The sequence below is a fragment of the Ranitomeya imitator genome, chromosome 8 (genome assembly GCF_032444005.1).
Source record: "Ranitomeya imitator isolate aRanImi1 chromosome 8, aRanImi1.pri, whole genome shotgun sequence".
Classification (NCBI taxonomy): domain Eukaryota; kingdom Metazoa; phylum Chordata; class Amphibia; order Anura; family Dendrobatidae; genus Ranitomeya; species Ranitomeya imitator.
The window spans coordinates 117393879-117406299 of NC_091289.1; the positions used below are offsets into that span (position 1 = coordinate 117393879).

Below are 12421 nucleotides of genomic sequence, written 5' to 3' on the forward strand. Positions count from 1 at the left end.
ACGAGCAGAGGAGAATATTGAGAGTCATATTCAACTGATAACAGCAAAAGCAGATGATGGCTGATGGGACTACTACTCTCATCAACCTACAGCTGCTGCCAAGAATAACAGTGAGAGCAGGCACCGGCTGATGGCATTTTTCATCAGCCGCTGCCTACACTATACATAAATAAGGGACAAAAATGTAATGGGTGCCCCTGTATTTTTGATAACCAGCCAGACAAAACTGACAGCTGCGGGCTGCAACCCTCAACTGTCAGCTTCAGCCAGGCTGCTAATCAAGAGTAGAGGGGTCCCCACTGTTAGGGCTAGCGGAACGCACCAAATAATTAGCAAGATGGTATAAGGTGGCCCGGGGACCACTGTGCAGAGATGGAACCTGCTGCTGAGTAATGACGGACTATATGGTGATATAATGTGGATACACACACGGGTAAGGCTGCTTTCACACATCAGGTTTTTTGTTTCAGGCTAAATCCGGCAAGTTTGCTAAAAAACGGATCCGGCATAAATTGTGAAAAACTGATGCACCGGATCCGTTTTTTAGCTGGATCTGGCTCTCTGTACTGCGCATGGTTTTTGACTTCCTGGTGGGAGGAGAGAGAGAGAGAGAGAGAAAGAGAGAGAGAGAGATATTTCATGCCAGAATCCAAAACAAAGCTTCTGGGCATGCTCAATGTGTAAAAAACGGATTCGGTCACCGGAAACGTTCATTGACACATCAGTTCCATGTGTTTATTGCCGGAAACGTCCCTTCAGGCTTTTTCGCCGGACGTTGCAGGAGACGTTTTTTGTGTCCGGCAAAAAAGCCTGAAGGGACGGATCCGGCGCAAAACAGATGAAACGCATGTCCTTCAGGCACAATCCGGCGCTAATACAACTCTATGGGAAAAAAACGGATCAGGCGTAAGAAAAAAATTGATCCGGATTGTGCCTGAAAGTGCCGGATTGTGCCTGAAACCAAAAACCTGATGTGTGAAAGCAGCCTTAGCTCCACCCGGTATGAAGGAAGCGAACCCTGTTGTGTCACAGGGCCGCAGTACCGCAAAAAGAGCGCAAGCAAGGAGTCACAGAACTCTATCCGAAGGCTCATTGAAAGAGTTCCTCTAGACCTCTTGTGCTCAACACCGCTACTGGGGTGTCAGAGTTAAACAGAAACAATAATTAAATGCACAAGAGTGCGTGTAGTGCCGTTCTGGTGGACGCCACTAACCACCCAGACTTGGGTCAGGAAAGCACTCTATTAGTGCACGGCGCTGCACTGGCGGTCACTGCAATTCAACGCTGTATCGTGTGTTAGGTGCAGGTAGCACTGTCAGGCACTAGATAGCAAGCATCCACCATGCGCGAGCAGTCAAAAACACTAGGAAGGGGGATGATTAAAGAGCGACAGTCACATCTACACACACACGATTTCAAGTATACACTAGCACATGGCCGAGCGGCCATGCAAACCTTTTATAGCAGCATTGCTATGGGACCTTCCAGATAGTCCAATAGGAGCCGCAACAGGACCTGAGCATGTAACCCCCGACCTCCAATGGGAGTTTGGCCCATGGGCATGCTGACTATGGGAAAAGCAGGACTTAGTCCTAGAAAGACCTGCTCGCTGCTGATCAGTGCTGGCTACAAAAGCAGAGCCTGTAAGGGCAGCAGTAACCAGTTGTACAGTATCAGCTTGAGCCAGACGCTGGGACTGACCGAGATGGTTCGAGATTCCCCTGTGCAGAGGTGGCAACTCGACACCCACACTGTTTTTTAAAATTATTTAAATAAATAATTAAAAAAAACAGTGTGGAGTTCCCTTCATTTTTGGCAGCCAGCATCCAGCATCAGGGAACAGTGCTAACAGTACCACTGCTTCCCAGGCACCGCCATGTGTCATACTGATGACTAGGGTTGAGCGAAACGGATCAGACAAATTAAAAAAAAAAAATCGCTGACTTTCGGCAAAGTCGGGTTTCATGAAACCCAACCCGATCCTATTGTGGGATCGGCCATGAGGTCGGCAATCTTTGCGCCAAAGTCGCGTTTCATATGATGTGTTCAGTGCCATTTCTCAGCCAATGAAGGTGGACGCAAAGTGTGGGCAGCGTGATGACCTAGGTCTCGGTCCCCACCATCTTAGAGAAGGGCATGACAGTGATTGGCTTGCTTTCTGCGGCATCACAGGGGCTATAAAGGGGCGTGTATGCCGACCGTCATCTTACTTCTGCCGATCTCAGCATAGGGAGAGGTTGCTGCAGCTTCATCAGAAGAAGGGATGTATAGTTAGGGAGGGAAGATTAACCCCCAAACCGCTTGTGCTGTAGTGATTTCCACTGTCCAACCTCACCCTTTTTTGCAGTGACAGTGGAGGCTATATTTTTGTGCATCAGCTCTGTAGCTTATTAGGCTCCCTTATAAGGCTCCCTGATAGCTGCATTGCTGTTTGCACGCTGCTGTACAAACCAACTGCTTTTTTAAAAGCAAAAATCCTGTTGCTCCTTTCTGCACAGTTATCTTGTTAATTTGTCCACAGTGCACTTGTGTGCAGCAGTCCTTTTTATTGCTGCCATACTTGTCCTGAGATCATTGTAGGGAGATTGAAATTGTACTACAGTCCTTGTATTTTTTCATATATCTTCCAGCCACTTACATTGTCTTGTGTTACACACTGGGCAAGAGCAGTTATCATGTGCATGGAGAGTGTGGAGACAGATGAATAGCAGGGTGCAGATTCAGAATAATATTTGGAAGGAGGGAACAGGGCAAAGTTAGTTTACTGAGTAGTTCATGTAGTAGGCTTGTTTGAAGAGATGGGTTTCTAAAGCGCGCTTGAATAGGTTGGGGCTAGGTATCAGCCTGATCGTCTGGGGAAGTGCATTCCAGAGAACTGGCGGAGCACGAGAGGAGTATTGGAGACAGAGGTGCGAAGTTCGGATTACGGGGGATGTTAGTCTTAGGTCATTTGTAGAATGGAGTGCACGTGTAGGGCGATAGACAGAGATGAGAGAGGAGATATAAGGCGGTGCAGAACTGTGGAGAGCTTTGTGGGTGAGAGAAATGAGTTTATACTGGACCCTGTAGCGAATGGGTAGCCAGTGTTATGACTGGCACAAGATGGAGGCATCAGTGAAGCGGCTGGACAGAAATATGACCCTGGCTGCCGCATTCAAGATGGTGTCATTGGGGGAATTGGGTAGACTAAAGCTGATTAGCCGGGCCCCTGCGATATCCCTCAGACTAGGGAAAACCCTGTCTGTCCCTCTCCCAGATTTTACACTGATGGTGTGCTTGTCTGGGCCGCCAGGCCTGACCCTAACTCCTGTTTCAGCCCTATGCTGAAACCTCCACCCGCCACCCAGTGATAAGACCACACACCAACCTACACAGAATGTACAGACAGGGAAAACTGAAAATGTACCACGCCGCAGACACAGGAAAACACTATAATGTGCACACGGCAAAAATAAACACAAATATAGGAAGGAGAAATATGACAAAGGATAATACACCACCAGATACGATACTTCAACTCCTATACCACCACTCCAGACCAAGATCACCAGGCACAAGCTATAATCGGCGACGCCCAAAGTCCAGAATGACTAAAGGCCACGGGCGTGACCCAGCCTCCAACCAGATTACCTGCCAGATTAACCCTGGATAACCTGGATAAAATCTAGCCTGCGCCACTGAGCATAGTAACATAGTAACATAGTTAGTAAGGCCGACAAAAGACATTTGTCCATCCAGTTCAGCCTATATTCCATCATAATAAATCCCCAGATCTACGTCCTTTGTTATGGCTGGCAATCAGGCAACACAGCGTGCAGTAATCAGCGCACATACAGAGATCTGGCAATAACCCAAAACAATAGGACGAGCTCTGAGACGTGGAATCTCTGTAGACTGCAGTACCTGATCTATCCTCACACAACTGGAAGCAGCAGTGGATTGCGCCTATCAACTACCTATGCAACTCGGCACTGCCTGAGGAGCTGACTAGCCTGAAGATAGAAATACAAGCCTGACTTACCTCAGAGAAATACCCCAAAGGAATAGGCAGCCCCCACACATAATGACTGTTAGCAAGATGAAAAGACAAACGTAGGAATGAAATAGATTCAGCAAAGTGAGGCCCGATATTCTAGACAGAGCGAGGATAGCAAAGAGAACTATGCAGTCTACAAAAAACCCTAAAACGAAAACCACGCAAAGGGGCAAAAAGACCCACCGTGCCGAACTAACAGCACGGCGGTGCACCCCTTTGCTTCCCAGAGCTTCCAGCAAAAGATTAAAACAAGCTGGACAGAAAAAACAGAAAACAAACTAGAAGCACTTATCTAGCAGAGCAGCAGGCCCAAGGAAAGATGCAGTAGCTCAGATCCAACACTGGAACATTGACAAGGAGCAAGGAAGACAGACTCAGGTGGAGCTAAATAGCAAGGCAGCCAACGAGCTCACCAAAACACCTGAGGGAGGAAGCCCAGAGACTGCAATACCACTTGTGACCACAGAAGTGAACTCAGCCACAGAATTCACAACAGTACCCCCCCCTTGAGGAGGGGTCACCGAACCCTCACCAGAACCCCCAGGCCGACCAGGATGAGCCACATGAAAGGCACGAACAAGATCTGGGGCATGGACATCAGAGGCAAAAACCCAGGAATTATCTTCCTGAGCATAACCCTTCCATTTGACCAGATACTGGAGTTTCCGTCTAGAGACACGAGAATCCAAAATCTTCTCCACAATATACTCCAATTCCCCCTCCACCAAAACAGGGGCAGGAGGCTCCACAGATGGAACCATAGGTGCCACGTATCTCCTCAACAACGACCTATGGAATACATTATGTATGGAAAAGGAGTCTGGGAGGGTCAGACGAAAAGACACCGGATTGAGAATCTCAGAAATCCTATACGGACCAATAAAACGAGGTTTAAATTTAGGAGAGGAAACCTTCATAGGTATATGACGAGAAGATAACCAAACCAGATCCCCAACACGAAGTCGGGGTCCCACACGGCGTCTGCGATTAGCGAAAAGCTGAGCCTTCTCCTGGGACAAGGTCAAATTGTCCACTACCTGAGTCCAGATCTGCTGCAACCTGTCCACCACATAATCCACACCAGGACAGTCCGAAGACTCAACCTGTCCTGAAGAGAAACGAGGATGGAACCAAGAATTGCAGAAAAATGGAGAGACCAAGGTAGCCGAGCTGGCCCGATTATTAAGGGCGAACTCAGCCAACGGCAAAAATGACACCCAATCATCCTGGTCAGCGGAAACAAAACATCTCAGATATGTTTCCAAGGTCTGATTGGTTCGTTCGGTCTGGCCATTAGTCTGAGGATGGAAGGCCGAGGAAAAAGATAGGTCAATGCCCATCCTACCACAAAAGGCTCGCCAGAACCTCGAGACAAACTGGGAACCTCTGTCAGAAACAATATTCTCAGGAATGCCATGTAAACGAACCACATGCTGGAAGAACAAAGGCACCAAATCAGAGGAGGAAGGCAATTTAACCAAGGGCACCAGATGGACCATTTTAGAAAAGCGATCACAGACCACCCAAATGACAGACATCTTTTGAGAAACGGGAAGGTCAGAAATGAAATCCATCGAAATATGTGTCCAAGGCCTCTTCGGGACCGGCAAGGGCAAAAGCAACCCACTGGCACGTGAACAGCAGGGCTTAGCCCTAGCACAAATTCCACAGGACTGCACAAAAGCACGCACATCCCGTGACAGAGATGGCCACCAGAAGGATCTAGCAACCAACTCCCTGGTACCAAAGATTCCTGGATGACCGGCCAGCACCGAACAATGAAGTTCAGAGATAACTTTACTAGTCCACCTATCAGGGACGAACAGTTTCTCGGCCGGACAACGATCAGGTTTATTAGCCTGAAATTTCTGTAACACTCTCCGCAAATCAGGGGAGATGGCAGACACAATGACTCCTTCCTTGAGGATACTCGCCGGCTCAGATAACCCCGGAGAGTCGGGCACAAAACTCCTAGACAGAGCATCCGCCTTCACATTTTTAGAGCCCGGAAGGTATGAAATCACAAAATCAAAACGAGCAAAAAATAACGACCAACGGGCCTGTCTAGGATTCAAGCGCTTGGCAGACTCAAGATAAGTAAGGTTCTTATGATCAGTCAAAACCACCACGCGATGCTTAGCACCCTCAAGCCAATGACGCCACTCCTCGAATGCCCACTTCATGGCCAGCAACTCTCGGTTGCCCACATCATAATTACGCTCAGCAGCAGAAAATTTCCTGGAAAAGAAAGCACATGGTTTGAACACTGAGCAACCAGAACCTCTCTGTGACAAAACCGCCCCTGCACCAATCTCAGAAGCATCAACCTCGACCTGGAACGGAAGAGAAACATCAGGTTGACACAACACAGGGGAACAGCAAAAACGACGCTTCAACTCCTGAAAAGCTTCCACGGCAGCAGAAGACCAATTAACCAAATCAGCACCCTTCTTGGTCAAATCGGTCAATGGTCTGGCAATGCTAGAAAAATTACAGATGAAGCGACGATAAAAATTAGCAAAGCCCAGGAATTTCTGCAAACTTTTTAGAGATGTCGGCTGAGTCCAATCCTGGATGGCCTGAACCTTAACCGGATCCATCTCGATAGTAGAAGGGGAAAAGATGTACCCCAAAAATGAAACTTTCTGCACACCGAAGAGACACTTTGATCCCTTCACGAACAAGGAATTAGCACGCAGTACCTGGAAAACCATTCTGACTTGCTTCACATGAGACTCCCAATCATCTGAGAAGATCAAAATGTCATCCAAGTAAACAATCAAGAATTTATCCAGATACTCACGGAAAATGTCATGCATAAAAGACTGAAAAACAGATGGAGCATTGGCAAGTCCGAACGGCATCACCAGATACTCAAAATGACCCTCGGGCGTATTAAATGCCGTTTTCCATTCATCTCCCTGCCTGATTCTCACCAGATTATACGCACCACGAAGATCAATCTTAGTAAACCAACTAGCCCCCTTAATCCGAGCAAACAAGTCAGAAATCAATGGCAAGGGATACTGAAACTTAACAGTGATCTTATTAAGAAGGCGGTAATCAATACACGGTCTTAGCGAACCATCCTTCTTGGCTACAAAAAAGAACCCTGCTCCCAATGGTGACGACGATGGGCGAATATGTCCCTTCTCCAGGGACTCCTTCACATAACTGCGCATAGCGGTGTGTTCAGGTACGGACAAATTAAATAAACGACCCTTAGGGAATTTACTACCAGGAATCAAATCGATAGCACAATCACAATTCCTATGCGGAGGAAGGGCATCAGACTTGGACTCTTCAAATACATCCTGAAAGTCCGACAAGAACTCTGGGATGTCAGAAGGAATGGATGACGAAATAGACAAAAATGGAACATCACCATGTACTCCCTGACAACCCCAGCTGGTTACCGACATAGAGTTCCAATCCAATACTGGATTATGGGTTTGTAGCCATGGCAACCCCAACACGACCACATCATGCAAATTATGCAGTACCAAAAAGCGAATAACTTCCTGATGTGCAGGAGCCATGCACATGGTCAGCTGGGCCCAGTACTGAGGCTTATTCTTGGCCAGAGGTGTAGCATCAATTCCTCTCAACGGAATAGGACACCGCAAAGGCTCCAAGAAAAATCCACAACGTTTAGCATAATCCAAATCCATCAGATTCAGGGCAGCGCCTGAATCCACAAACGCCATGACAGAATATGATGACAAAGAGCACATTAAGGTAATGGACAAAAGGAATTTGGACTGTACAGTACCAATAACGGCAGAGCTATCGAACCGCCTAGTGCGTTTAGGACAATTAGAAATAGCATGAGTAGAATCACCACAATAGAAACACAGTCTGTTCAGACGTCTGTGTTCGTGCCGTTCTACTTTAGTCATAGTCCTGTCGCACTGCATAGGCTCAGGCTTACTCTCAGACAATACCGCCAGATGGTGCACAGATTTACGCTCGCGCAAGCGACGACCGATCTGAATGGCCAAGGACATAGACTCATTCAAACCAGCAGGCATAGGAAATCCCACCATTACATCCTTAAGAGCTTCAGAGAGACCCTTTCTGAACAAAGCCGCTAGTGCAGATTCATTCCACAGAGTGAGTACTGACCATTTTCTAAATTTCTGACAATATACTTCTACATCATCCTGACCCTGGCATAAAGCCAGCAGATTTTTCTCAGCTTGATCCACTGAATTAGGCTCATCGTAAAGCAATCCCAGCGCCTGGAAAAATGCATCAACATTACTCAATGCAGAATCTCCTGGTGCAAGAGAAAACGCCCAGTCCTGTGGGTCGCCGCGCAAAAAAGAAATAATAATCAAAACCTGTTGAATAGGATTACCAGAAGAATGAGGTTTCAAGGCCAAAAATAGCTTACAATTATTTCTGAAGCTCAGGAACTTAGTTCTGTCACCAAAAAACAAATCAGGAATCGGAATTCTTGGTTCTAGCATCGATTTCTGATCAATAGTATCTTGAATCTTTTGTACATTTACAACGAGATTATCCATTGAGGAGCACAGAGCCTGAATATCCATGTCCACAGCTGTGTCCTGAAGCACTCTAATGTCTAGGGGAAAAAAAAGACTGAAGACAGAGCTAAGAAAAAAAAATGATGTCAGGATTTCTTTTTTCCCTCTATTGGAAATCATTGAATGGCTCCTTGTACTGTTATGGCTGGCAATCAGGCAACACAGCGTGCAGTAATCAGCGCACATACAGAGATCTGGCAATAACCCAAAACAATAGGACGAGCTCTGAGACGTGGAATCTCTGTAGACTGCAGTACCTGATCTATCCTCACACAACTGGAAGCAGCAGTGGATTGCGCCTATCAACTACCTATGCAACTCGGCACTGCCTGAGGAGCTGACTAGCCTGAAGATAGAAATACAAGCCTGACTTACCTCAGAGAAATACCCCAAAGGAATAGGCAGCCCCCACACATAATGACTGTTAGCAAGATGAAAAGACAAACGTAGGAATGAAATAGATTCAGCAAAGTGAGGCCCGATATTCTAGACAGAGCGAGGATAGCAAAGAGAACTATGCAGTCTACAAAAAACCCTAAAACGAAAACCACGCAAAGGGGCAAAAAGACCCACCGTGCCGAACTAACAGCACGGCGGTGCACCCCTTTGCTTCCCAGAGCTTCCAGCAAAAGATTAAAACAAGCTGGACAGAAAAAACAGAAAACAAACTAGAAGCACTTATCTAGCAGAGCAGCAGGCCCAAGGAAAGATGCAGTAGCTCAGATCCAACACTGGAACATTGACAAGGAGCAAGGAAGACAGACTCAGGTGGAGCTAAATAGCAAGGCAGCCAACGAGCTCACCAAAACACCTGAGGGAGGAAGCCCAGAGACTGCAATACCACTTGTGACCACAGAAGTGAACTCAGCCACAGAATTCACAACAGTCCTTCTACGGAACCTAATAATTGTATGATACAATATTGTTCTGCTCCAGGAAGACATCCAGGCCTCTCTTGAACCCCTCGACTGAGTTCGTTATCGCCACCTCCTCAGGCAAGCAATTCCAGATTCTCACTGCCCTAACAGTAAAGAATCCTCTTCTATGTTGGTGGAAAAACCTTCTCTCCTCCAGACGCAAAGAATGCCCTCTTGTGCCCGTCACCTTCCTTGGTATAAACAGATCCTCAGCGAGATATTTGTATTGTCCCCTTATATACTTATACATGGTTATTAGATCGCCCCTCAGTCGTCTTTCTTCTAGACTAAATAATCCTAATTTCACTAATCTATCTGGGTATTGCAGTTCTCCCATCCCCTTTATTAATTTTGTTGCCCTCCTTTGTACTCTATCTAGTTCCATTATATCCTTCCTGAGCACCGGTGCCCAAAACTGGACACAGTACTCCATGTGCGGTCTAACTAGGGATTTGTACAGAGGCAGTATAATGCTCTCATCATGTGTATCCAGACCTCTTTTAATGCACCCCATGATCCTGTTTGCCTTGGCAGCTGCTGCCTGGCACTGGCATATGGTGGACAAATGTGGAATTACCGCTGTCTGTCGGATGCCGTTGTTATGTAGGCAATCCAGTGACACAGTGTGCCAGCAATCAGAGCACATACAGTGATCTGACAATAACCCAAAAACAATAGAACGAGCTCTGAGACGTGGAATCTCTGTAGACCGCAATACCTGAACCTAACCTATACACAACTAAAAGCAGCTGTGGATTGCGCCTGACACTACCTATGCAACTCGGCACAGCCTGAGGAGCTGACTAGCCTGAAGATAGAAAAACAAGCCTGACTTGCCTCAGAGAAATACCCCAAAGGAAAAGGCAGCCCCCCACATATAATGACTGTTAGCAAGATGAAAAGACAAACGTAGGGATGAAATATATTCAGCAAAGTGAGGCCCGATATTCTAGATAGAGCGAGGATAGCAAAGAGAACTTTGCAGTCTACAAAAAACCCTAAAGCAAAAAACCACGCAAAGGGGGCAAAAAGACCCACCGTGCCGAACTAACGGCATGGCGGTACACCCTTTGCGTCTCAGAGCTTCCAGCAAAAGGAAATGACAAGCTGGACAGAAAAAGTAGCAACAAAAACAAAAAGCACTTATCTAAGCAGAGCAGCAGGCCACAGGAAAGATCCAGAAGCTCAGATCCAACACTGGAACATTGACAAGGAGCAAGGAAGACAGAATCAGGTGGAGTTAAATAACAAAGCAGCCAACGAGCTCACCAGAACACCTGAGGGAGGAAGCTCAGAAGCTGCAGTACCACTTGTGACCACAGGAGTGAATTCAGCCACAGAATTCACAACAGTACCCCCCCCCTTGAGGAGGGGTCACCGAACCCTCACCAGAGCCCCCAGGCCGACCAGGATGAGCCACATGAAAGGCACGAACAAGATCTGGAGCATGGACATCAGAGGCAAAAACCCAGGAATTATCTTCCTGAGCATAACCCTTCCATTTAACCAGATACTGGAGTTTCCGTCTAGAAACACGAGAATCCAAAATTTTCTCCACAATATACTCCAATTCCCCCTCCACCAAAACCGGGGCAGGAGGCTCAACAGATGGAACCATAGGTGCCACGTATCTCCGCAACAACGACCTATGGAATACATTATGTATGGAAAAGGAGTCTGGGAGGGTCAGACGAAAAGACACAGGATTGAGAATCTCAGAAATCCTATACGGACCAATAAAACGAGGTTTAAATTTAGGAGAGGAAACCTTCATAGGAATATGACGAGAAGATAACCAAACCAGATCCCCAACACGAAGTCGGGGACCCACACGGCGTCTGCGATTAGCGAAAAGTTGAGCCTTCTCCTGGGACAAGGTCAAATTGTCCACTACCTGAGTCCAGATCTGCTGCAACCTGTCCACCACAGAAACCACACCAGGACAGTCCGAAGACTCAACCTGTCCTGAAGAGAAACGAGGATGGAACCCAGAATTGCAGAAAAATGGAGAGACCAAGGTAGCCGAGCTGGCCCGATTATTAAGGGCGAACTCAGCCAACGGCAAAAAGGACACCCAATCATCCTGGTCTGCAGAAACAAAACATCTCAGATATGTTTCCAAGGTCTGATTGGTTCGTTCGGTCTGGCCATTAGTCTGAGGATGGAAAGCCGAGGAAAAAGATAGGTCAATGCCCATCCTACCACAAAAGGCTCGCCAAAACCTTGAAACAAACTGGGAACCTCTGTCAGAAACAATATTCTCAGGAATGCCATGCAAACGAACCACATGCTGGAAGAACAAAGGCACCAAATCAGAGGAGGAAGGCAATTTAACCAAGGGCACCAGATGGACCATTTTAGAAAAGCGATCACAGACCACCCAAATGACTGACATCTTTTGAGAAACGGGAAGGTCAGAAATGAAATCCATTGAAATATGTGTCCAAGGCCTCTTTGGGACCGGCAAGGGCAAAAGCAACCCACTGGCACGTGAACAGCAGGGCTTAGCCCTAGCACAAATCCCACAGGACTGCACAAAAGTACGTACATCCCATGACAGAGATGGCCACCAGAAGGATCTAGCCACTAACTCTCTGGTACCAAAGATTCCAGGATGACCAGCCAACACCGAACAATGAAGTTCAGAGATAACTTTACTAGTCCACCTATCAGGGACGAACAGTTTCTCCGCCGGACAACGATCAGGTTTATTCGCCTGAAATTTTTGCAACACTCGCCGCCAATCAGGGGAGATGGCAGACACAATGACTCCTTCCTTGAGGATACTCGCCGGCTCAGATGAACCCGGAGAGTCGGGCACAAAACTCCTAGACAGAGCATCCGCCTTCACATTTTTAGAGCCCGGAAGGTACGAAATCACAAAATCGAAGCGGGCAAAAAATAACGACCAACGGGCC

The 12421-nt window shown here is 47.1% G+C and overlaps 1 protein-coding gene across 2 annotated transcripts in view; it reads left to right on the forward strand.

Annotated features, from left to right (window-relative positions):
* The window catches only part of CFH (complement factor H), a 906401-nt gene that overhangs the window by 278415 nt on the left and 615565 nt on the right, over positions 1–12421 (forward strand). The gene's annotated exons all lie outside the window — the stretch shown is intronic.